The sequence below is a fragment of the Hyla sarda genome, chromosome 1 (genome assembly GCF_029499605.1).
Source record: "Hyla sarda isolate aHylSar1 chromosome 1, aHylSar1.hap1, whole genome shotgun sequence".
In the NCBI taxonomy this organism is placed as follows: domain Eukaryota; kingdom Metazoa; phylum Chordata; class Amphibia; order Anura; family Hylidae; genus Hyla; species Hyla sarda.
The window spans coordinates 4,171,541-4,198,838 of record NC_079189.1 but is presented as its reverse complement, the minus strand read 5'-3'; the positions used below and the strand labels follow the sequence as shown (position 1 = coordinate 4,198,838).

At 47.9% G+C, this 27,298-nt stretch overlaps 1 protein-coding gene and 1 long non-coding RNA gene across 3 annotated transcripts in view; one reads left to right on the top strand and one right to left on the bottom strand.

Annotated features, from left to right (window-relative positions):
* LOC130290274 (uncharacterized) overlaps nucleotides 1-27,290 on the top strand; it is a 36,964-nt gene extending 9,674 nt beyond the window's left edge. Inside the window, exon 4 of one of the 2 annotated variants that reach the window (XR_008847564.1) lies at nucleotides 27,252-27,290. This is a non-coding gene — a long non-coding RNA (uncharacterized LOC130290274). Of the gene's footprint in view, nucleotides 1-3,230; nucleotides 3,628-27,251 lie in introns of those variants that run through there. The other variant, XR_008847560.1, reaches the window with a different exon arrangement.
* Nucleotides 1-27,298, bottom strand: part of LOC130306379 (zinc finger protein 845-like) — a 316,660-nt gene that overhangs the window by 106,198 nt on the left and 183,164 nt on the right. The gene's annotated exons all lie outside the window — the stretch shown is intronic.

Here is a 27,298-nt window from a genome sequence, read left to right as displayed (position 1 = left end):
GGGGTGACACACTGTAACAAACCTCCTCCTCATGTCATCTCCTTACTACTGGGGTGACACACTGTAACAAACCCCCTCTTCATGTAATCACCTTACTACTGGGGTGACACACTGCAACAAACCTCCTCCTCATGTAATCTCCTTACTACTGGGGTGACACACTGTAACAAACCTCCTCCTCATGTCCTATCCTTACTACTGGGGTGACACACTGTAACAAACCTCCCCCCATGTAATCTCCTTACTACTGGGGTGACACACTGTAACAAATCTCCTCCTCATGTAATCTCCTTACTACTGCGGTGACACTGTAACAAACCTCCTCCTCATGTAATCTCCTTACTACTGGGGTGACACTCTGTAACAAACCCCCTCCTCATGTAATCTCCTTACTACTGGGATGACACACTGTAACAAACCTCCTCCTCATGTAATCTCCTTACTACTGGGGTTCATACACTGTAACAAACCTCCTCCTCATGTAATCTCCTTACTACTGGGGTGACACATTGTAACAAACCTCCTCCTCATGTAATCTCCTTACTACTGGGGTGACACACTGTAACAAACCTCCTCCTCATGTAATCTCCTTACTACTGGGGTGACACACTGTAACAAACCCCCTCCTCATGTAATCTCCTTACTACAGGGGTGACACACTATAACATATCTCCTCCTCATGTAATCTCCTTACTACTGGGGTGACACACTGTAACAAACCCCCTCCTCATGTAATCTCCTTACTGCTGGGGTGACACACTGTAACAAACCTTCTCATCATGTAATCCCCTTACTGCTGGGGTGACACACTGTAACAAACCTCCTCCTCATGTAATCTCCTTACTACTGGGGTGACACACACTGTAACAAACCTCCTCCTCATGTAATCTCCTTACTACTGGGGTGACACACTGTAACAAACCCCCTCCTCATGTAATCTCCTTACTACTGGGGTGACACACTGTAACAAACCTCCTCCTCATGTAATATCCTTACTACTGCGGTGACACACTGTAACAAACCTCCTCCTCATGTAATCTCCTTACTACTGGGGTGACACACTGTAACAAGCCCCCTCCTCATGTATTCTCCTTACTACTGGGGTGACACACTGTAACAAGCCCCCTCCTCATGTATTCTCCTTACTACTGGGGTGACACACTGTAACAAACCCCCTCCTCATGTAATCTCCTTACTACTGGGGTGACACACTGTAACATACCTCCTCCTCATGTAATCTCCTTACTACTGGGGTGACACACTGTAACAAACCTCCTCCCCATAAAATCTCCTTACTACTGGGGTGACACACTGTAACATACCTCCTCCTCATGTAATCTCCTTACTATTGGGGTGACACACTGTAACAAACCCCCTCCTCATGTAATCTCCTTACTACTGGGGTGACACACTGCAACAAACCTCCTCCTCATGTAATATCCTTACTACTGCGGTGACACACTGTAACAAACCCCTCCTCATGTAATCTCCTTACTACTGGGGTGACACACTGTAACAAACCTCCTCCTCATGTAATCTCCGTACTACTGGGGTGACACACTGTAACAAACACCCTCCTCATATAATCTCCTTACTACTGGGGTGACACACTGTAACAAACCTCCTCCTCATGTAATCTCCTTACTACTGGGGTGACACACTGTATCAAACCTCCTCCTCATGTAATCTCCTTACTACAGGGGTGACACACTGTAACAAACCTCCTCCTCATGTAATCTCCTTACTACTGGGGTGACACACTGTAACAAACCCCCTCCTCATGTAATCTCCTTACTACTGGGGTGACACACTGTAACAAACCTCCTCCTCATGTAATATCCTAACTACTGCGGTGACACACTGTAACAAACCCCTCCTCATGTAATCTCCTTACTACTGGGGTGACACACTGTATCAAACCTCCTCCTCATGTCATCTCCTTACTACGGGGGTGACACACTGTAACAAACCTCCTCCTCATGTCATCTCCTTACTACTGGGGTGACACACTGTAACAAATCTCCTCCTCATGTAATCTCCTTACTACTGGGGTGACACACTGTAACAAACCCCCTCCTCATGTAATCTCCTTACTACTGGGGTGACACACTGTAACTAACCTCCTCCTCATGTAATCTCCTTACTACTGGGGTTCATACACTGTAACAAACCTCCTCCTCATGTAATCTCCTTACTACTGGGGTGACACACTGTAACAAACCTCCTCCTCATGTAATCTCCTTACTACTGGGGTGACACACTGTAACAAACCTCCGCCTCATGTAATCTCCTTACTACTGGGGTGACACACTGTAACAAACCTCCGCCTCATGTAATCTCCTTACTACTGGGGTGACACACTGTAACAAACCTCCGCCTCATGTAATCTCCTTACTACTGGGGTGATAGACTGTAACAAACCTCCTCCTCATGTAATCTCATTACTACTGGGGTGACACACTGTAACAAACCTCCTCATGTAATCTCATTACTACTGGAGTGACACACTGTAACAAACCTCCTCCTCATGTAATCTCCTTACTACTGGGGTGACACTGTAACAAACCTCCTCCTCATGTAATCTCCTTACTACTGGAGTGACACACTGTAACAAACCTCCTCCTCATGTAATCTCCTTACTACTGGGGTGACACACTGTAACAAACCTCCTCCTCATGTAATCTCCTTACTACTGGGGTGACACACTGTAACAAACCTCCTCCTCATGTAATCTCCTTACTACTGGGGTGACACACTGTAACAAACCTCCTCCTCATGTAATCTCCTTACTACTGGGGTGACACACTGTAACAAACCTCCTCCTCATGTAATCTCCTTACTACTGGGGTGACACACTGTAACAAACCCCCTCCTCATGTAATCTCCTTACTACTGGGGTGACACACTGTAACAAACCTCCTCCTCATGTAATCTCCTTACTACTGGGGTTCATACACTGTAACAAACCTCCTCCTCATGTAATCTCCTTACTACTGGGGTGACACACTGTAACAAACCTTCTCCTCATGTAATCTCCTTACTACTGGGGTGACACACTGTAACAAACCTCCTGCTCATGTAATCTCCTTACTACTGGGGTGACACACTGTAACAAGCCCCCTCCTCATGTAATCTCCTTACTACTGGGGTGACACACTGTAACAAACCTCCTCCTCATGTAATCTCCTTACTACTGGGGTAAGGCAGTGAATCCATTCTCTCTACCATAGATTCTCCTGGAAGCTGTGATGTCACCGGATGGGGCGGGGCCTATAGAGGAAGGACTGTCTAATATATTCTGACTGCAGACTGGAGCTCCACTCTGGACAGGAAACATGTGACCTCCACTCAAAGTTTTTTTTTTTTTTTAACCAACTTTATTGTAACAAACAATAGACACAATAATTCTGAGACCTTTTTGCTGATTTCTTCTTGTTAACCTCTTAATGCCTCTTCCTGTTTGGTCCATTTGTCTGATTGGACCGGTTTCCCTTCATGTGGTAATAATTCTGACACTTTTCCAGATCCGATCGATTATGAGAAGGTTTTTATTTCGTGATTTATTGTACTTTATATCAGGGGTAAATTTGGTTGATACATTTATCGTTTTTTTGTGATAAAATCCAATTGTCAGCATATTTCCCTCAAATTATTCCCAATGGTATATACGATATACAAAGTTTATTAACCCTTTAGGTCAGTGGTCTACCAACCTGCGGACCTCCAGATGTTGCAAAACTACAACTCCCAGCATGCCCGGACAGCCAACGGCTGTCCGGGCATGCTGGGGGTTGTAGTTTTGAAACATCTGGAGGTCCGCAGGTTGGAGACCACTGCTTTAGGTGGTTCAAAAGAGATGAAGCAAAATGACATTAAGTTTTTTGCTAATTTATAATTTGCATTTTTTATTTTTATGTATCATAGCCGGTATTACTAGAACAATTCTACCAAATATTTTTTTCCCCCCATATCTTCAGTTTTTTTGTGCCGTTCCACAGCTTGATGCGTCGTCCAGCCTGAAGAAATGAAGGACCGATAACACTGATCAATGCGGTGCTATGGCAGGCTGCAGTAATGGAGCACCGATAACACTGATCAATGCGGTGCTATGGCAGGCTGCAGTAATGGAAGACTGATAACACTGATCAATGCCGTGCTATGGCAGACTACAGTAATGGAGCACTGATAACACTGATCAATGCTGTGTTATGGCAGGCTGCAGTAATGGAGCACTGATAACACTGATCAATGCTGATCTATGGCAGCCTATGTAATGGCCAACTGATAACACTGATCAATGCTGTGCTATGGCAGCCTATAGTAATGGATCGGTGATAACACTGATAAATGCAGTTCTATGGCAGCCTATAGTAATGGAGGACTGATAACACTGATCAATGCTGTGCTGTGGCATGCTGTAGTAATGGAGCACCGATTACCCTGATCAATGCTGTGCTATGACAGCCTATAGTAATGGAGCACTGATAACACTGATCAATGCTGTGCTATGACAGCCTATAGTAATGGAGCACTGATAACACTGATCAATGCTGTGCTATGGCAGGCTGTAGTAATGGAGCACTGGTAACACTGATCAATGCTGTTCTATGGCAGCCTGTAGTAATGGAGCATCAATAACACTGATCAATGCTGTTCTATGACAGCCTATAGTAATGGAGCACTGATAACACTGATCAATGCTGTGCTATGGCAGGCTGTAGTAATGGAGCACTGGTAACACTGATCAATGCTGTTCTATGGCAGCCTGTAGTAATGGAGCATCAATAACACTGATCAATGCTGTTCTATGGCAGCCTATAGTAATGGAGCACTGATAACACTGATCAATGCTGTGCTGTGGCAGGCTGTAGTAATGGAGCACTGGTAACACTGATCAATGCTATTCTATGGCAGCCTGTAGTAATGGAGCATCAATAACACTGATCAATGCTGTTCTATGGCAGGCTGTAGTAATGGAGCACTGATAACACTGATCAATGCTGATCTATGGCAGGCTGCAGTAATGGAGCACTGATAACATTTATCAATGCTGTTCTATGGCAGCCTATAGTAATGGAGCACCGATAACACTGATCAATGCCGTGCTATGGCAGCCTGTTGTAATGGAAGACTGATAACACTGATCAATGCTGAGCTATGGCAGGCTGCAGTAATGGAGCACCGATAACACTGATCAATGCTGTGCTATGGCAGGCTGCAGTAATGGAGCACCAATAATACTGATCAATGCTTTCCTATGGTAGTCTATAGTAATGGAGCGCCAATAACACTGATCAATGCTTTTCTATGGTAACCTATAGTAATGGAGCACTGATAACACTGATCATTGCTGAGCTATGGCAGGCTGTAGTAAAGGAGCACCTATAACACTGATCAATGCTGTTCTATTGCAGGCTCCTATGGCAGAATATTGTTTAGTGTTTGCAATCAAAAGGTTATAGGGACCGGTTCACACACAGGATTTTACTTATTGGTGACAGAAGTGTCCTGATCCTGATAGGACAGAAGTGACACATGAGATACAAGCAGTAATATTTCTAATGGAAATGAGGCCGAGGTAATACATAGTAATCACCAGGGGTGGACTGACCGGCCGGTTCGGATAAAGGGCCCACCGCCGCCGCTACTGAGGATCCAGGACACTTGTCCCGGATCCCCAGCGGACAGCGCTACCTTCTCCTGTGTGTGAAGTATACGCACATACAGGAGAAGGCATCCCCTCTGTGTGAGCCATATCTGCATACACAGAGGAAACGTGACCTCCGCCCAACCTGGGGAGGGGAGGGGGGGGGGGGGGGGGAGTGAACTCCCTAACTCTGCTGCCTGCACCTACTGGTGGGGGGGGGGACTCTAACTCTGCTGTCTACACCTACTGGGGGGGGCCCTAACTCTGCTGCCTACACCTACTGGGGGAGGGGAGATTCTAACTCTGCTGGCTACACCTACGGGGGGGGGGGGTCGTGACTCTGCTGCCTACCCCTACTGTGGGGGGACCGTGCTGCATATACCTTCTGTGGGGGGACCCTGCTGTCTACACCTACTTGGGGGGGGGTAAACTAACTCTGCTGCCTACACCTACTGGGGGGCACTCTAACTCTGCTGGCTACACCTATGGGGTGGGGGGGTCAGGACTCTGCTGCCTACCCCTACTGTGGGAGGACCGTGCTGCATATACCTACTGTAGGGGAACTCTAACTCTGCTGTCTACACTTACTGGGGAAACTAACTCTGCTGCCTACACCTACTGGGGAAACTAACTCTGCTGCCTACACCTATGTTTCTGCCTTATGCAGAATCTCCCTTTGTAGCCGGACTTATTGAGGACCCCTCAGCCTTCTCACCCTGATCTGCCTGCAGAACCTCTTTACAGTGAGACTGATGGCTCCAGGTATTCCTCTCGGCTATCCTTACTGCTGTAGGGTGATTAGTAGGACTTGGTAGGGTCCCTTCTACTTAGGTGAATGTCAGTGTTTCTTCTTGATCACTTTTATGAGGACCTAGTCTACAATTTTAAAGGGGTACTCCGGCGCTAAGACATCTTATCCCCTATCCAAAGGATAGAGGATAAGATGCCTGATCGCGGGGGTCCCGCCGCTGGGGACCCCCGTGATCTTCCACGCCACCCTGTGTGACGTCACATTCCGCCCCCTCAATGCAAGCCTATGGGAGGGGGCGTAACAGCATTGTGACATCATGTCACGCCCCCTCCCATAGGCTTGCATTGAGGGGGCGGAGCATGATGTCCCACGGAGGCGGAGCTGTGACCTCACTATGCTCCGTCCCCATGATCGCCAGTGATCAGAACCGGAGCGAGCACGCTCCGGGGGCGGATTATAATGGGGTGCGGCGTGGAAGATCACAGGGATCACACGCGATCAGGCATCTTATCCCCTATCCTTTGGATGTCTTAGCGCTGGAGTACCCCTTTAAGCTTTTCTTCTTCTATGGATCCCCCTTCTGGAATGGAACAGACTTGGTTAATTTGTTTCTGCTCCAACAATCTGGACATATATTCTGTTAAGGTTCTCTCTGCCTCCTCAATATGTGTCTCATTTGGTAACAAAGGTATGTTATATGGTCTACCATACATCATCTCAAAAGGACTTAAAGGGGTACTCCGCCCCTAGACATCGTATCCCCTATCCAAAGGATAGGGGATAAGATGTCAGATCGCTGGGGTCCCACTGCTGGGGACCCCGGGGATCGCTGCTGCAGCACCTGCTGTCATTACTGCACAGAGCGAGTTCACTCTGCACGTAATGACGGGCAATACAGGTGCCGGAGCATCGTTACATCACGGCTCCGCCCCTCGTGACGTCACGGCCCGCCCCCTTCAATACGAGTCTATGGGAGGGGGCGTGGCGGTCGTCACGCCCCTGCCATAGACTTGTATTAAGGGAACGGGCCGTGATGTCACGAGGGGCGGAGCCATGACGTCACGCTGCTCTGTCCCCTGTATCGCCCGTCATTACGCACAGAGCGAACTCGCTCTGAGCTGTAATGATAGCGCGGTGCCGCAGCGGCGATCCCGGGGGTCCCCAGCAGCGGGACCGCGGCGATCTAACATCTTATCCCCTATCCTTTGGCTAGGGATAAGATGTCTAGAGGCGGAGTACCCCCTTAAAGGACATCTGTAATGCAATATAACTTATCCCCTATCTGAAGGATAGGGGATAAGTTATAGATCGCGGGGGCTCCGAGCACTGGGCCCCCCCCCCCCCCCCCCCCCCCGGGATCTCCTGTACGGGGCAGCAGCAGCGTGCTGGAAAGGGGGCGTTCCATCCCCACATGACCTGATGAAGCAAGGGACCCCTTGGAAATGCGTCATCTGAATAAAGCTTTTTAAAGTACCACCTGCTCCCACATCATCCTTCCACAACCCAGCCTTGGGTCGGAGGTTCAAGTACCTGCACTCCTTGAGGCGCCCCAGAGAAGCATCATCTTTATTAGGGCTGGACAAGCACCTTGATGAGGTTTTCCAGCACCAACACTACCAAGATCTAATTTGAGTCATGCAGAAAGAGTTGTACTGGATGAAACAGCCAAGATGGACGATATCATAATCCGCCAGGCGGATAAGGGGGGGCGCCGTTGTAATTCTGGACAGGGGTCTATATTGTAAATTAAATATGACTATGCTTGAAGACGTACATACGTATCGACCCCTTCCAGAAAATCCAACGAATTCAAGAAAAAACTTGCTTCTCTTGTGGACCTTGGGATAGCGAATGGTTTCTTTATGAAGAAACAGACAGGATATCTTGTTATCTCTGATCCAGTGGTACCTATACAGTGGTTCCTCAACATACGATGGTAATCCGTTCCAAATGGACCATCGTTTGTTGAAACCATCATATGTTGAGGGATCCGTGCAATGTAAAGAATAGGAAGTTATACTCACCTGTCCCCGCCTCTCCGGACCGTCACCGCTGCCCTGGATGTCGCCCTCCATCACCGTCGCCGCGTCCCCGTGGTGTCCCTGACGCTCTGGACGTCTCTGCTTCCCCGGGATCGTCGCTCTCCGTCGCCGCCATCATGTCACTGCGCATGCTGCTCCTATTGGATGATGGGACGCGTGTGTGGCAACGTGATGACGACGATGGAGAGCACCAACAATGCAGGGAATACCGAAGAGGAGCTCCGGAGCCCCAAGGGCAGGTAAGTGATCGTCAGTGGACCACACGGGGCACTGTAAACGGCTATTAGGTGGCAGCTGAAGCAGTCTGCGCTGCCGGATAGCCATTTATGCGATGGCTCTGACAGAAAAGCATCGTATGTTGATGCTGCCTTTAACACGCGATGGCCTCTGAGAGTGATCGTATGCTGAAATGATTGTATGTCGGGGCCATCGTAGGTCGGGGGGGTCACTGTATAAGCCCACAAACTGTAATAATGTCCTCCTTGGTGTCCTGCACAGTAAAAGGGCAGGTAGGTAGCCAAGTAAATAATTAACTAGGTAGGTGGATCAGAAAGCCAGATATGTAGGTAGGTTACTAGGCAGGTAGGTAGGTTGGTAGGCAGCCATGTATGAAGGTCAGGTATGTACATAGTTAGGTAGCCAAAACATGTAAAAAAAAAGAAAATGGCAGCAGCACACTTAGTCAACAAAATGGAGGCTCTTAGCGCACTTTTTGATCAAAACGTGTCCCCCCATTCACCACACGGAGGTGGCCTCATATCGGTTGGGACCCTAACACTCACCTCTGCTGGGCATGCAGCCTCTGACTGGGTGACATGTTGACAGGACGGCGTGTGTGGCAACGTGATGACGACTATGGAGAGCACCGACAATGCAGGGGATACCGAAGAGGAGCTCCGGAGCCCCGAGGACAGGTAAGTGATCGTCAGCGGACCACACGGGGCACCGTAAATGGCTATCCGGTGGTAGCTGAAGGAGTCTGCGCTGGAGGATAGCCGTTTATGCGATGGCCCCGACATACAAAAGCATCGTATGTTGATGCTGCCTTAACCATGTGATGGCCTCTGAGAGTGATCATATGCTGAAATGATCGTATGTCGGGGCCATCGTAGGTCGGGGGTCACTGTATAAGCCCACAAACTGTAATAATGCCCTCCTTGGTGTCCTGCACAGTAAAAGGGCAGGTAGGTAGCCAAGTAAATAGTTAACTATGTAGGTGAATCAGAAAGCCAGATATGTAGGTAGGTTACTAGGCAGGTAGGTAGGTCGATTGGTAGGCAGCCATGTATGAAGGTCAGGTATGTACATAGTTAGGTAGCCAAAACATGTAAAAAAAAAGAAAATGGCAGCAGCACACTTAGTCAACAAAATGGAGGCTCTTAGCGCACTTTTTGATCAAAACGTGTCCCCCCCCCATCCACCACGCGGAGGTGGCCTCATATCGGTTGGGACCCTAACACTCACCTCTGCTGGGCATGCAGCCTCTGACTGGGTGACATGTTGACAGGACGGCGTGTGTGGCAACGTGATGACGACGATGGAGAGCACCGACAATGCAGGGGATCCCGAAGAGGAGCTCCGGAGCCCCGAGGACAGGTAAGTGATCGTCAGCGGACCACACGGGGCACAGTAAACGGCTATCCGGTGGCAGCTGAAGCAGTCTGTGCTGGAGGATAGCCGTTTATGCGATGGCCCCGACATACAAAAGCATCGTATGTTGATGCTGCCTTCAACATGTGATGGACTCTGAGAGTGATCGTATGCTGAAATGATCGTATGTCGGGGCCATCGTAGGTCGGGGGGGGGGGGGGGGGTCACTGTATATATAAGGTATGTCGGGGCCATCGTAGGTCGGGGGGGGGGGTCACTGTATATATATGGTATGTCGGGGCCATCATAGGTCGGGGGGGGGGTCACTGTATATATATGGTATGTCGGGGCCATCGTAGGTCGGGGGGGGGGGTCACTGTATATATATGGTATGTCGGGGCCATCGTAGGTCGGGGGGGGGGTCACTGTATATATATGGTATGTCGGGGCCATCGTAGGTCGGGGGGGGTCACTGTATATATATGGTATGTCGGGGCCATCGTAGGTCGGGGGGGGGGTCACTGTATATATATATGGTATGTCGGGGCCATCGTAGGTCGGGGGGGGGGGGTCACTGTATATATATATGGTATGTCGGGGCCATCGTAGGTCGGGGGGTCACTGTATATATATGGTATGTCGGGGCCATCGTAGGTCGGGGGGGTCACTGTATATATATGGTATGTCGGGGCCATCGTAGGTCGGGGGGGGTCACTGTATATATATGGTATGTCGGGGCCATCATAGGTCGGGGGGGGGTGTCACTGTATATATATGGTATGTCGGGGCCATCGTAGGTCGGGGGGGGTCACTGTATATATATGGTATGTCGGGGCCATCGTAGGTCGGGGGGGGGTCACTGTATATATATGGTATGTCGGGGCCATCGTAGGTCGGGGGGGGGGGTCACTGTATATATATGGTATGTCGGGGCCATCGTAGGTCGGGGGGGGGGGGTCACTGTATATATATGGTATGTCGGGGCCATCGTAGGTCCGGGGGGGGGGTCACTGTATATATATAGTATGTCGGGGCCATCGTAGGTCGGGGGGGTCACTGTATATATATGGTATGTCGGGGCCATCGTAGGTCGGGGGGGTCACTGTATATATATATATATGGTATGTCGGGGCCATCGTAGGTCGGGGGGTCACTGTATATATATGGTATGTCGGGGCCATCGTAGGTCGGGGGAGTCACTGTATATATATATGGTATGTCGGGGCCATCGTAGGTCGGGGGGTCACTGTATATATATATGGTATGTCGGGGCCATCGTAGGTCGGGGGGGTCACTGTATATATATGGTATGTCGGGGCCATCGTAGGTCGGGGGGGGGGTCACTGTATATATATGGTATGTCGGGGCCATCGTAGGTCGGGGGGGGGGTCACTGTATATATATGGTATGTCGGGGCCATCGTAGGTCGGGGGGGGGGGTCACTGTATATATATATATGGTATGTCGGGGCCATCGTAGGTCGGGGGGGGGGGGTCACTGTATATATATGGTATGTCGGGGCCATCGTAGGTCGGGGGGGGGTCACTGTATATATATGGTATGTCGGGGCCATCGTAGGTCGGGGGGGTCACTGTATTTCATTCGCTGCCCAAGGTCCAGAAGGAAACCTTTCCACCTCCTATGAGACCCATAGTCGCGGGAATATCTTATGAACGACCGTGCTCATGGGTAGATGCCACACTACAACCTTTTATGCCCCAGATTCCCGGTGACATGAAGGACACAGGTCATGTACTTAAAATGATGCATTGATGTACACTGCCAAGAGGGTTTTATTTGGTTAACAGCTGATCTTACGTCCCTATACTCCGTGATCCCAAACTACAGTGGACCCTTTACAATATTAATTGGCTCCAGGACGACCATTGTATGTTGAAACCATTGTACGTTGAGACCATAACTCTATGGAAACCTGGTAATTGGTTCTGAAGCCCCCAAAATGTCATCCAAAAATAGGAAAAAGTGAGGATTAAAGAAAAATAAGTAAATAACTAATATAGATAAAGCAAATACTTATATATATAAAAGTAATAAAGATCTGCTGGGAGCTGTAATCACTGTCTATGTAAGTGTTTCCCAACCAGGGTGCCTCCAGCTGTTGCAAAACTACAACTCCCAGCATGCTGGGAGTTGTAGTTTTGCAACAGCTGGAGGCACCCTGGTTGGGAAACAATGGTTTATGTAAAGGACAGGAGCTTCTTCAGGGTCCTGTAAAATACACACTCAGTGGGGGAGATTTATCAAGACCTGTGCAAAGGAAAAGTTGCCCATAGCAACCAATCAGATCGCTGCTTTCATTTTTAACAAGGCCAGCTGCAAAATGAAAGAAGCGATCTGATTGGTTGCTATGGGCAACTGGGCAACTTTTCCTCTGCACAGGTTTTGATAAATCTCCCCCCAGTGTCCTTAATGGAGCCGCCCTAACTTGGTGTCCAAAGGAGCAGCGAACCCTGGCACAGGTAAGTAGTACAGAACATGTAATACCACCCTGTACTGTAGGGGGCGCTACCAGACACCAGTCAGTGCATACACTTCAGTAATACAGGTAAAGAGTACAGAACATGTAATACCTCCCTGTACTGTAGGGGGCGCTACCAGACACCAGTCAGTGCATACACTTCAGTAATACAGGTAAAGAGTACAAAACATGTAATACCTCCCTGTACTGTAGGGGGCGCTACCAGACACCAGTCAGTGCATACACTTCAGTAATACAGGTAATGAGTACAGAACATGTAATACCTCCCTGTACTGTAGGGGGCACTACCAGACACCAGTCAGTGCATACACTTCAGTAATACAGGTAATGAGTACAGAACATGTAATACCTCCCTGTACTGTAGGGGGCACTACCAGACACCAGTCAGTGTATACACTTCAGTAATACAGGTAAAGAGTACAGAACATGTAATACCTCCCTGTACTGTAGGGGGCACTACCAGACACCAGTCAGTGCATGCACTTCAGTAATACAGGTAAAGAGTATAGAACATGTAATACCTCCCTGTACTGTAGGGGCCGCTACCAGACACCAGTCAGTGCATGCACTTCAGTAATACAGGTGATTTACCAGTAAAATGCCCCTTCTAATTGGTCAGTTCCTCCAGTTGTGACATGTCTCACGGATCTGGACTGTCCGTACATTGTATGTTGAGTCTGGTTTCAAGTTACAATGGTCCAGAAAAGACCATTGTATGTTGAAACTATTGTATGTTGAGGCCATTGTAAGTTGAGGGATCACTGTATATTCAAACTATTCAGTGGGGTTACAAGAATCCATAATTCTAGCAGTTGACTTTTTACTCCATCACAATTTCTTTATGTTTAATCAAAAATATTATCTCCAGGTCACCGGAGCTTCGATGGGGGGGGGGGGGGGGGGGGGCAAAGTTCTCCCCCTCTCTTGCCAACATATACATGTGTTGGTGGGATAGGGGGACACTCTTCCCCCCCATAAATCCATTTACCACTTCCATTTTCTGCTATGGAGGCTACATAGACGACCTCCTGTTTATTTGGAGGTCCGAAGTAGTGACCATACCAGGATTTACTGAGTATCTCAACAATAATCTACACAATCTAACATTTTAAAGAAGAGTGTGAATGTCCGGCACCGCTAGTCTGAGAGACCGCAATCAGTGGTGTCCATAAGGCAGTCAAGAGATGTACACATAGTTTTGCATGCTGTGATTCTCCAAGTGGTGGTGCGACGATCCAATAAGAAGCAGCAGATATGGACCCCAACCTGTGCCAAAGCTATCGCCCGATTTCCCTTATTAATGTGGATGCCAAATTATACGCCAAAATGCTTGCGCTAAGATTGAGCCCGCTCTTGGGTGCCCTCATCCACCCTGACCAAGTGGGATTTGTTCCCGCCAGAGAGGCTCGGGACAATACCTTGAAGACCTTCTCTGTCATACACCACGCCCAGACTGCTCAGCTGCCGTGCATCCTGTTATCCCTGGATGCCGAGAAGGCCTTCAATAGGGTGGCGTGGGGGTTCCTGAGGGGTGCTCTCACGCAACTGGGTTTAGGCCCCCTAATGCTCCAGCGTATTTTTGCTCTCTATGCCAATCCGCAAGCTAGGGTCAGGGTCAATGGGTCCTTATCCTCCCCTATCACCATCCGAAATGGCACCAGACAGGGCTGCCCCCTTTCCCCCTTACTCTTTGTTATAGTGATGGAGCATCTCCTCCAGGCTATTAGACAATGTGAAGCGATCAGGGGGGTCCCGATAAAGCATAAAGTGGTCAAGTGCGCGGCATTTGCCGACAATTTATTGTTATACCTTTCTGCCCCTGATGAGAGCCTCCCCGCTCTCTTCTCACTTTTAGATGAATATGCCGCACTAAGCAATTATAAGTTGAATGTTTCTAAGAGTGTTGCCCTTGATGTCTCCCTGGGCCCGCAGGGTGTTTCGGTGCTCAAGGGGCGATTCGCCTTTCGTTGGGCCGTCCTCCTCTTTCACATATTTGGGGATTCAGGTACCGGGTGACTTGACACGTATCTTCGACCTGAACTTTGGCCCCCTCCTTTCCTCCTTTACTTCAGACCTGACGAAATGGGACAGACGTGACTTCTCCTGGTTGGGACGAGTGAATATCATTAAGATGAATCTGCTGCCCAGACTTCTGTATCTTTTCCAGACTCTTCCTATCTTCCTCCCCCGCTCCTTCTTCCAGACTCTCAACAGACTGTTTACCCGGTATGTCTGGGGCTCACATGGACACCGTATGGCCCGACAGGGACAGACTCGACCGAAGACAGATGGGGGACTTGCCCTACCCGACCCCTATTTCTATTACCTGGCCTCGGTTGCCACTAGGATTATGGACTGGTTTCACCATCACGACCGTGAGCTTTGGGTGCGTTTGGAGGCCCTCCTTTCCCCGCTCTCACTGACGTCCCTTCCTTGGACGCGAGCGTCCTATTGGTCTGCTGCTCACTAGATGGGTCTCCCGCTAGTGGCGCGGTCAGTGCTCCGGGTGTGCCGCCGTTACTTGGGTGGGGTGAGTCTCCTACGCCCCAATGGCCCTTTGACTCCGATATGTGGCAACCCTGACTTTCCCCCGGGGAGACTATCTAGCTCTTTCCTGACAAGGCCGCTTGGGACAGTCTTCCAATTTGTCCATGTCCTTCACTCTGGGTCCCTGAAGTCTCTAGCGGAGGTCCTACAGGGGGAATCCCTAACCCCCTCCATGCGTTGGCAGTACACCCAACTGACACACTTCTACACAACCTGGAGGCTCTCCTTAGACCTCAACAGGCTTCCTCTTCCCTTTGAATCCTTGTGTTTAGCTGACCGGCCCATAGGGAGGGATGGTCCCGGGAGTTGGGCCACACCTTTGCCCTTCAGGACTGGGAAAAGGTGTGTACCTTGTGCCATAAATCCTCTGTCTGTTAAAATTCAGGAAACTAATTTCAAAATTCTGTCGAGGTGGTATCGTGTGCCGACTTCGCTTCACCGATGCTACCCGTCAGTCCCTGACACTTGTTGGAGGTGTGGCTCTGCCCCTGGGACCATGGTACATATCTGGTACGATTGCCCTCTTATTACGCCCTTTTGGTCGGGAGTCCTAGACGCAGTCTCCAGGATTGTGGGCTTTGATGTTCCGAGGTCCCCTCAGGCTGCCCTGCTGTCCATGCTGCCGGGCCAGGTGAAATCCCTAAAGAAGGGCCTGGTTGGAATCTTACTCTCAGCTGCTAGGAGGGTGGTCCCCCGCAGATGGAAATCAGTACAGCCCCCGTCGCTAGCTGACTGGGTTCAGGAGGTTCAGACTATCTACGGTTGGAGGAGTGTAGGGTGGATCTGGTGCATTCACCGGATCGTTTTGTGCTGAGATGGTCGCCTTGGGCAGCCTTTCTGTCCTCCCCTGAGTTTCAGGCTATCCCCCTCATCCCTATCCATGAGTGAAGCTGGAGTGCTGGGTGCTCCTTGACGAACCGACCTACCTCTCTACTCCCTGCTGCTCGACTCTCTTTCTTGTTACACCTTCTGCTTTTTTTTATCCTACTTTCCCCGCCTATTGGCTTTGCTGAGCCTCTCTTCTTCTCTACCCTCCATCCTCTTTACCGCTCTTTCTTCTCCCCTCTCCTCCCCCCTCCCTCTTGTCCCCCCCCCCTCCTCTTTGTTTTTTCTCTCTTTTTTTTTCCCTCCCCCCTTCTCCCTTCCCTGCCTCCTCTCTTGCATCCCCCTATTTTTCCTCCCCTCCTCGTTTTACCCTTACTTTCTGTGTGTACCTCCTGTTTCAGATTTGCCCCCGTTTTTTTTTTTGGTTTTTGTTCTTTATGTGTTTCCTCATAGTCATTTGTTGGTTTATGGGATTGAATCCTGTCTTTTTTACCCCGCTGTGTAATTTATCCTGAAAGTTCCTCAGCTATACTATTGCAGTAGACTGTGTACGATTTCTCTCATTACCATTGTTATATGATCTCACCAGTGATTGTCAACTCTGCGAGTATTGTAGTTGGAGATTTATTACCACCCTACTTGTTGTTTGTTCTCCCATATTTGTTCAATAAAAACCTTTTGAATACAAAAAAGAAAAAAGAAACAGCAGATATATATTGTATGTAGAAGCGGAATGGGAAACGCACTCACCAATATCTTGCTGGGATGAATCAATTCGTGTTGTTCATAAAATCATCAGGTACAAAAGGTGCTCAGGGAGCTGGAGATGGAAACAGGCAGGGGGCGGCAACTAGTTTCGCGCACGTGGGCGCTTCCTCTGGCTCGCACTGATGCACAAAGCGTCTAGAGGAGGTTCTTATGGATCCGGAAAGCCAAGTTGCCATAACAACGTAAACGAGTGAGTACAGAATGGACAATGTGCTTAAAAAACATCCATAAAAAAATCTTAACCTCTATATATACAACCTGGGAGGAGGTCGCTAGGAGAGGAAGGCACCAATTTCGTTTTCCTCATTAAGCCCCAGTGGTCCTACCGCATTCAAGCGGATTATCCACCGGGCTTCTTTTTGGAGTAAAATCGTGTGCCTGTCTCCTCCATTGGACGGGATATCAACTTTTTCCAATCCATCGAAATTCACACTGGTGGGATCCGCTCCGTGACAGGTGCGGATATGGGAGATGAATCGCGTGGCTCTCACACCAGTGTGAACGGAGCGCAAATGTTCCTTAAGGACGCAGCTCATTTTCACCTTAAGGACGCAGCCCTTTTTTGCAATTCTGACCACTGTCACTTTAACCCCTTAAAGGGGTAGTCCAGTGGTGAAAAACGTATCCCCTATCATAAGGATAGGGGATAAGTTTGAGATCGCGGGGGGTCCGACCGCTGGGGCCCCCTGCGATCTCTCTGTACGGGGGCCAGGCTCTCCGGCCAGATAGCGGGTGTCGACCTCCGCACGAAGCGGCGTCCGACACGCCCCCTCAATACATCTCTATGGCAGAGCCGGAGATTGCCGAAGGCAGCGGTTCAGCTCTGCCATAGAGTTGTATTGAGGAGGCGTGTCGGCCGCCGCTTCGTGCGGAGGTCGACCCGCCCTCTTCCCGCGGGCTGTCGGGGCTCCGTACAGGAGATCGCAGGGGGCCCCAGTGGTCAGACCCCCCGCAATCTCAAACTTATCCCCTATCCTTAGGATAGGGGATAAGTTGTTCACCACTGAATCACCACTGGACTACTTCTTTAACGACGCATGACGTAAATGTACGTCCTGGTGAGGTAGTACTTAACGCACCAGGACGTACATTTACGTCCCATGCATAACCGCGAGCATCGAAGCGATGCTCGCGTTATGCGCGGCAGGTCCCGGCTGCTGATAGCAGCCAGGGACCCGCCCGTAATGGCGGAAATCCGCGATCGCGGGGATGATTGTCCGCCATTAACCCCTCAGATGCCATGATCAATACAGATCTGCAGCATTGCAGTACTTTAAATGGATGATTGGATCGCCCAAAGCGCTGCCGCGGCGATCCGATCATCCAGCATGGAGGCCAGATGTCCCCTAACCTGGCTCTGGCCATCTCCCGGGGTCTTCTGCTCTGGTCTGCAATCGAGCAGACCAGAGCAGAAGATGACCGATAATACTGATCAGTGCTATGTCTTATGCATAGCACTGAACAGTATTAGCCATCGAATGATTGCTATAGATAGTCCCCTATGGGGACATAAAAAGTGTAAAATAAAAGTAAAAAATAAAAGTAAAAATTATTAGAAAAAACCCCTCCCCTTATGAAAACGTAAATTGTCCCATTTTCCCTATTTCCCCCACAAAAAGTGTAAAAAAAAATATTTTATATACATATTTGGTATCGCCACGTGCGTAAATATCCCAACTATTAAAATAAAATGTTAATGATACCGTACGGTGAACGGCGTGAACGTAAAAAAAAAAGTCCAAAATAGCTGCTTTTTTATAACATTTTATTCCCAAAAAATTTTATTAAAAAAGTATTAAAAGTTTTACATAAGCAAATATGGAATCAATAAAAAGTACAGATCACGGCGCAAAAAAAGAGCCCTCATACCGCCGCTTATACGGAAAAATGAAAAAGTTATAGGTCTTCAAAATAGGGGGATTTTAAACATACTAATTTGGTTAAACAATTTGCGATTTTTTTTAAGCGCAACAGTAATAGAAAAGTATATAATCATGGGGATCATTTTAATCGTATTGACCCAAAGAATAAAGAACACGTCATTTTTACCGTAAATTGTACGGCGTGAAAACAAAACCTTCCAAAATTTGCTAAATTGCGGTTTTCTTTTTAATTTCCCCACACAAATAGTATTTTTGGGTTGCGCCATACATTTTATGGCAAAGTGAGTGATGGCATTACATCGGACAACTGGTCACGCAAAAAACAAGCCCTCATACTAGTCTGTGGATGAAAATATAAAAGAGTTATGATTTTTTGAAGGCGAGGAGGAAAAAACTAAAACATAAAAATAAAATTGTCTGAGTCCTTAAGGCCCAAATGGGCTGCGTCCTTAAGGGGTTAAGCATTAATAACTCTAATCTAGGCATGCTGAGAGTTGTAGTTTTGCAACATCTGGAGGGCTACCATTTGGACACCACTGTAATAGTGGTCTCCAAACTGTGACCCTCCAGATGTTGCAAAACTACAACTCCCAGCATGCCCAGACAGCCTTTGGCTGTCTGGGCATGCTGGGAGTTGCAGTTGGGCAACCACTAGGAGGGCAGCAGTGAATATCGCTTTAATGCCACCTTCCTTGATGCTCCGTGCCGTCGCCTCCCTACCTGCGCCACTGATCTCCACTGATGTCCCAACAGCATCTTTTTTGCAGGTACCGGCCGCCATCTTCTCCCACCGTTCTGCCCAACATCCAGGGGGGGGCAGAGCGGGGGGTTTCCATGGCAACCCCCCCCCCCCCCCCCCAGTCTTCAACTGCTATTGGTCAGTACTCAGTTCTGACCAATGGCAGGGGATAGGAGGAGATCGCAGCACTGCAATCTCGCTCCTATCCCTCAGGATGATCGGGGCTGTCGCTCAGATCATCCCTATTTTCCGGGCGATCGGGTCACCAGAGACCCGGTCAGCCCGGAATAGCAGAAAATCGTATGTCTGACTTGACATGCGATTTCCTGTGATCGCCGACATGGGGGGTCTCAGGACCCCCCTCGGCCATGTGCTGGGATGCCTGCTGCCATCCCGGTCCGGTCCCCAACCGGATAGCAGCGGGGACCTGAATTGCCACGGTCGTACCCATACGCCCTACGTCCCTAAGGACTCGGGATGCGGGGCGTATGGATACGCCCTGCGTCCTGAACAGGTTAATGCGCACTTGTAATTTCCTTTTTTTTTTTTTCCCTACATAATAGTAGCCGCACGGACAAATTAAACTGTAAACAACGTAACTTGTTTGGAATGTTATCAACTGGTTAACGACTATTTGGGTGTCTCCTTGTCTGAACATGGACTTAGCCAAATTCTGTCGACAAATGCATCAATTGTGGCATTTGTAATTCCCTGTCGGTGACATAGTGATTTACGTTGGGCCTTAGTTTTAAATGTTTTTAGATTTCTTAGTGTTTTCTATCCTTTGTGGGTAATTATAGGATTGTGGGCTGATAAAGCTTTTAACTCTTCGTCTTCTTTTTATGTAACAGTTCTTCCCTTGTTTTTAATTGTACTTTTTTTTGAAGGCTTTCTGAACTAGTTTTTCTGGATAGCCTCGCCCTTTTTAATCTCCCTGACAATTCCTCAGCTTCTTTTTGAAAACAGGTCTGGTTTATTACTAATTCGCTTTAAGCGAACAAATTGGCTGTATGGGATGCTTTGCTTGACGTGTTTAGGGTGAGAACGGTTAAAATGAAGAAGTGCATTATGGGAAGCCTTTTCTTGGAATGAGGTAGTTATTAACATATTTTCCTGACCATGATTTTAAAGGGGTACTCCGCACCCCTAGACATCTTATCCCCTATCCAAAAGATAGAGGATAAGATGTCAGATCGCGGGGGGTCCCGCTGCTGGGGACCCCCGGGATCTCGGCTGCAGCACCCACCTGTACGGCTTCCGGCAATGCTGGAGGCTTCAGATCCCAACCAGAATGGTGGAAGAGCGTGACGTTACGCCCCCTCAATGCAAGTCTATGGGAGGTCCGTCACGCCCCCTCCCATAGACTTGCATTGAGGGGGCCGGGCGTGACATCACACGGTTCCGCCAATGTTGTCGGGATCCGAAGCCTCCAGCATTGCCGGAAGCCGTACAGGTCGGTGCTGCAGCCGAGATCCCGGGGGTCCCCAGCAGCAGGACCCCCCCGCGATCTGACATCTTATCCCCTATCCTTTGGATAAGGGATAAGATGTCTAGGGGTGGAGTACCCCTTTAACATCCAGGAATTCCAACTGTTGGCCTCCAAACTGAAAAGTGAACATCATATTTTTTATCATTTACTGTGTTGAGGTATTGAACGAAGGCAATAAATTAGACCTCACCTCCGTCCCATATGACGAAAATATCGTCTACAAATCTTTAGAAAACATTTTACGTGACGTGTAAAGGGATTTTTGGAGGTGAAGACGAATTGTCATTCGAACATTGCTAAAACCACATTAGCATAAATGCATGAGACAGGAGTCCCCATTGCGGTCCCCTGTTTTTTGGACGTACCATTCGTTATTAAACCTGAACACATTATTTGTAAGCACAAATCTAAGAGCTTCACAAAAAAAAGGCAATGAAGTCAGACGATTATTGGTGAATTGGAAGCATTCCTCCATAGCCTGTATACCCACATAGTGTGGGATGCGGGTATACAGGCTTACAACATCTATAGACGCAAGGGATAAACCTTCTCTCCACTCAAAGTTTTCCAACTGAGTGATTAAGTCACCTGCGTCTCGTAAGAAGGTAGGAAGTTCTCTAAGGATGGGATAAACCAGTCCAAGTATCCCAACAGATTCTGTCACCGAGCCGATCCCCACCACTATAGGGCACCCGGGGGGGGTCGGCTCACTGACTAGTGAAGCGGATCCCAGCAGTGTGAATTTTGCTGGATTGGAAAAAGTTGATATCCCGTCCAATGGCAGGCACCAGATTTTACTCAAGAAAGAAGCCCGGACCACTGGGGCTTAATTAAAAAAACGAATAGGGTGCCTTCCTCTCCTAGCGACCTCCTCCCAGGTTGTATATATAGAGGTTAAAGGGGTACTCAGCACCCCTAGACATCTTATCCCCTATCCAAAGGATAGGGGATAAGATGTCAGATGGGGGGGGGTCCCGCTGCTGGGGACCCCCAGGATCTCGGCTGCAGCACCCACCTGTACGGCTTCCACCTCACACCGGCAACGCTGGAGGCTTCGGATTCCGACCACAATGGCGGAAGAGCGTGATGTCACGACTTCGCCCCGTGTGACATCACGCCCCCGCCCCCTCAGTGCAAGTCTATGGGAGGTCCGTCACGCCCCCTCCCATAGACTTGGATTGAGGGGCGGGGCGTCACGTCACACGGGGCGGAGTCGTTATGTCACGCTCTTCCCCCATTGTGGTCGGGATCCGAAGCCTCCAGCGTTGCCGGTGTGAGGTGGAAGCCGTACAGGTTGGGTGCTGCAGCGGGACCCCCCGCGATCTGACATCTTATCCCCTATCCTTTGGATAGGGGATAAGATGTCTAGGGGTGCGGAGTACCCCTTTAAGATTTTTTTATGGATGTTTTTTAAGCACATTGTCCATTCTGTACTCACTCTTTTACGTTGTTATGGCAACTTGGCTTTCCTGATCCACAAGAACCTCCTCTAGACGCTTTGTGCGTCAGTGCGAGCCAGAGGAAGCGCCCACGCGCGCGAAACTAGTTGCCGCCCCCTGTCTGTTTCCATCTCCAGCTCCCTGTGCACCTTTTGTACCTGATGATTTTATGAACAGCACGCTGCAATAAAGAATTGATTCATCCCAGCAAGATATTGGTGAGTGTGCGTTTCCCATTCCGCTTCTACATACAATCTATCATTTACAGTTACATGTGAGGAGGATACCGTGGCATTTCTGGATTTGCGTCTGCGCGGTGACACGGAGAAGAGCCAAGTTGTAACATCTACATATAGGGAAAGTACGGCCGTTAACTGTTCCAGTAATGCAGATTTCCTTAAAGGAACAGATTGAGCAGAGGTTATAGAAGGCAAGACATAGAGAGGGGTAAACATCGTGCATTACGTAAGGATCGCGAGGTCCTCATTAACATAAATAATTAATCATCCCATAGATGCCCGACAAAAAACAGCTCCCATTGTTTTCTCCACACAATACAGTTAAGTACATGCCCATCATTACCAGTGATCCGGCATTTAAAGGGTTTATCCAGGAAAAAAACTTTTTTTTTTATATATCAACTGGCTCCAGAAAGTTAAACAGATTTGTAAATGACTTCAATTAAAAAATCTTAATCCTTCCAGTACTTATGAGCTGCTGAAGTCGAGTTGTTCTGTTCTGTTTAAGTGCTCTCTGATGACACGTGTCTAGGGAGCTGTCCAGAGTAGAAGCAAATTCCCCATAGCAAACATATTCTACTCCAGTGGTCTCCAAACTGCGGCCCTCCAGATGTTGCAAAACTACAGCTCCCAGCATGCCCGGACAGCCGACGGCTGTCCGGGCATGCTGGGAGTTGTAGTTTTGCAACATCTGGAGGGCCGCAGTTTGGAGACCACTGTTCTACTCTGTGCAGTTCCTGAGACAAGCAGAGATGTCAGCAGAGAGCACTGCTGCCAGACAGATAAGGACAACTCAACTTCAGCAGCTGATAATTATTGGAAGGAGTAAGATTTTTTAATAGTAAGTAATTTACAAATCTGTTTAACTTTCTGGAGCTAGTTGATCTAAAAAAAAATAAAAAATAAAAAAAAGTTTTTTCCTGGAATACCCCTTTAACCCCTTCCCGTCATACGTCCAATCATCCGACACGTTGGCGCAATTGGACGTATGCATATGTCATAGCGATCTCCTGCACTGCCGCGGGCAGCGCAGGAGATTGGCGACAGGACCCGGCTGTCAATCACAGCCGGAGTCCCGCCGCAGCTGCCGGAGCCGCGATCGCGCCGGTCCCGGCAGCATTAACCCCATAGATGCCGTGATCAATCCTGATCATGGCATCTATGGTGTTGACAGCGGGAGCGCTCTCCCCCTGTTGTCCAACGGTTGGTGCCGCGATACGGTTGGATCGCGGGTCGCCGTTGGTTGCTATAGCAGCAGGAGGTCAGATCATGACCTCCTGTATGCCTGCTACGGAAGCCTGTGAGATCCAGCCAGAGCCAGAGGTCATACTGTGCTGCAGTACAAATGTATTCCAGCATAGTATAACCTGTAAAAAGTGTAAAAAATAAAATAAAAAGTTCTTCAATAAAAGTATGAAGTGTAAAAAAAAAATAAAAAAATTTCCCTTTCCCAATAAAATCCCTGTATTATCACCAAAAAAGATCAAAAACACAAATCATATACATAATAGGTATTGCCACGTCCGTAATGACATGTACTATAAAAATATTATGTAAAATGTCCAGTACGGTTAAAGTCGTAAAAAAAAAACTTAAAAAAAAGCGCAAAATACGCCAATTTTGGTACAAATAGCGGAACAAAAGAGATCAAAAGGTAGCACAAAAATGATGCCAATAAAATGTACAGCTCATCCCGCAAAAAATAAGCCCTTACTCAATGGCGTCGGACGAAAAATAAAAAAGTTACGGCTGTTGGAAAACGAATGGCAGAAAAAGAATTTTGCTCAGAAAAGGAAAAAGAACATAGAAAGCGACAAAAAATGATATCGCCATAATCGTACCGACCCACAGAATAAATATAATATCACTTTTACCGCACAGTGAACACCATTAAAAAAAAAAAAAACGCCAGAAATTTTCCAGTTTTTCACAATATTTTGAAGTTTTTCACAAAAAATGCTTCATGTGTCAACAAAAATGCACCAGATATATAAAGTACAATATGTCACGAAAAAACAATCTCAGAATCGCTCCGCTCAGAAAAAGCGTTCTAAAGTTATTACCATTTAAAGAGACACATGTCAAATAAAAAAAATGCCTCAAATGGCATTATCTTTCAAATTACCGTATATACTCGAGTATAAGCCGAGTTTTTCAGAACAATTTTTCGTGCTGAAACCCTCGGCTGTCAGGGCATGCTGGGAGTTGTAGTTTTGAAACATCTGGAGGTTCGTTGGTGCGATCAACGGCAAGTTGATCCCATTCAGGCACCTGTTCCGGTCATAGTAAATTACCTAGCGAATTCTTTTGAAATGGGAAAATCTTACAGTTCACTAAATGTGTACAGATCCGCCATCTCGGCATTTCATTGCCCGGTGGACTCTTTACCGGTTGGTAAACATCCGTTAGTGTGTCGCCTTCTCAGGGGAGTGAAGTTTAAACGCCCCCCTCGTCCTAGGTATCAATCGACTTGGGATGTATCCCGGGTTTTGGACATGTTTTCCTCTTGGGAAGACGATATGTTATCGTTGAAACTCCTGTCTTTTACGTTAACTACCTTAACCCCTTAAGGACTCAGCCCATTTTGGCCTTAAGGACTTTAATTTTCACGTTTTCATTTTTTCCTCCTCGCCTTCTAAAAATCATAACTCTTTTATATTTTCATCCACAGACTAGTATGACGGCTTGTTTTTTGCGCGACCAGTTGTCCTTTGTAATGACATCACTCATTATATCATAAAATGTATGGCGCAACCAAAAAACACTATTTTTGTGGGGAAATTAAAACGAAAAACGCAATTTTGCTAATTTTGGAAGGTTTCGTTTTCACGCCGTACAATTTATGGTAAAAATGACGTGTGTTCTTTATTCTGAGGGTCAATACAATTAAAATGATACCCATTATTATATACTTTTATATTATTGTTGCGCTTAAAAAAAATCACAAACTTTTTAACCAAATTAGTACGTTTATAATCCCTTTATTTTGATGACCTCTAACTTTATTTTTCCGTATAAGCAGCGGTATGGGGGCTCATTTTTTGCGCCATGATCTGTACTTTTTTTTTTATACCACATTTGCATATAAAAAACTTTTAATACATTTTTTATAATTTTTTTAAATAAAATGTATTAAAAAAGTAGGAATTTTGGACTTTTTTTTTTTTTTTTTCGTTCACGCCGTTCACCGTACGGGATCATTAACATTTTATTTTAATAGTTCGGACATTTACGCACGCGGCGATACCAAATATGTCTATAAAAAATGTTTTTTACGCTTTTTGGGGGTAAAATAGGAAAAACGGACGTTTTACTTTTTTATTGGGGGAGGGGATTTTTCACTTTTTTTTTACTTTTACATTTTTTTTTACACTTGAATAGTCCCCATAGGGGACTATTCATAGCAATACCATGATTGCTAATACTGATCTGTTCTATGTATAGGACATAGAACAGATCAGTGTTATCGGTCATCTCCTGCTCTGGTCTGCTCGATCACAGACCAGAGCAGGAGACGCCGGGAGCCGCACGGAGGAAGGAGAGGGGACCTCCGTGCGGCGTTATGAATGATCGGATCCCCGCAGCAGCGCTGCGGGCGATCCGATCGTTCATTTAAATCGCGAACTGCCGCAGATGCCGGGATCTGTATTGATCCCGGCACCTGAGGGGTTAATGGCGGACGCCCGCGAGATCGCGGGCGTCGGCCATTGCCGGCGGGTCCCTGGCTGCGATCAGCAGCCGGGATCAGCCGCGCATGACACGGGCATCGCTCCGATGCCCGCGGTTATGCTTAGGACGTAAATGTACGTCCTGGTGCGTTAAGTACCACCTCACCAGGACGTACATTTACGTCCTGCGTCCTTAAGGGGTTAATATGTCTCGTGTCCATTAAGAGAGTATCGGACGTTAGGGCTCTTGACATCTCTAGACGACAATGTTCGCCTGACAGGCTACGCTTTTCTGTGGTTCGGCGAACCAAAACGGGATTGCAATCAGTTTTCTATCCCTTTTTTCCGTCGCGCCCCAAGCTTTGTGTGATGCGCTGTCTCCAATTGTCTCGGGCAGCGTCGGTGCGATCGCTTAGTCACAACCAATTATTGATATCTTATGTGCAGCCGCTCCTCCCGGTCTCTTCTGCCACTTTGTCCAGGTGGGTGAGGTCGGCCATGGAATTAGCAGGGATTGATATCTCCCTCTTCCGTGCTCACTCGTCCAGAGGGGCAATGGCCACCAAGGTGGTTACCTCAGGAGGTTCATTGTCAGACCTCTTACTGGCAGCTGATTGGTCGTCTGAGACGACTTTTCGCCATTTTTATTTCAGACCAGAGGAGCACGTGTTTGTGTCAGTCCTTCAACTATTATTATTTGTCTTCTTTTCTTGAAAGTACAGCTTTAAATTTGCAAGATACGAGCCTCCTGTCTGATATATAAAACGAGATTTTCCTACCTACCGTGACGGAAAATATTCGTTATACGAAGACAGGAGACGAGTATCTTCCCTCCCGACCCCATTATACTGTTTGTTTTCTTTCCAGGGTATTGAACGGAAACGATGAAGACATCCTGATATTGTAGAAGATTGAGGAGTTCAGCTTTCCGGTGCTCCGGTGGGCTGGAAAAGGTGGATACAGTCCTAGTAGACTCTTTCCTAGGACTGTATCCACCTTTTCCAGCCCACCGGAGCACCGGAAAGCTGAACTAATTTACGCAGGATAAGGCATCAACTGCCGAGCCGAGAAGTTTGTGACGAATCGAATTTACTGTAAGTTCACTCATCTCTATTCATTAACAGTTTTGCGGTCCTGTTGGCCGGTGGTTCGGAGTGGTCCAAGCAGAACG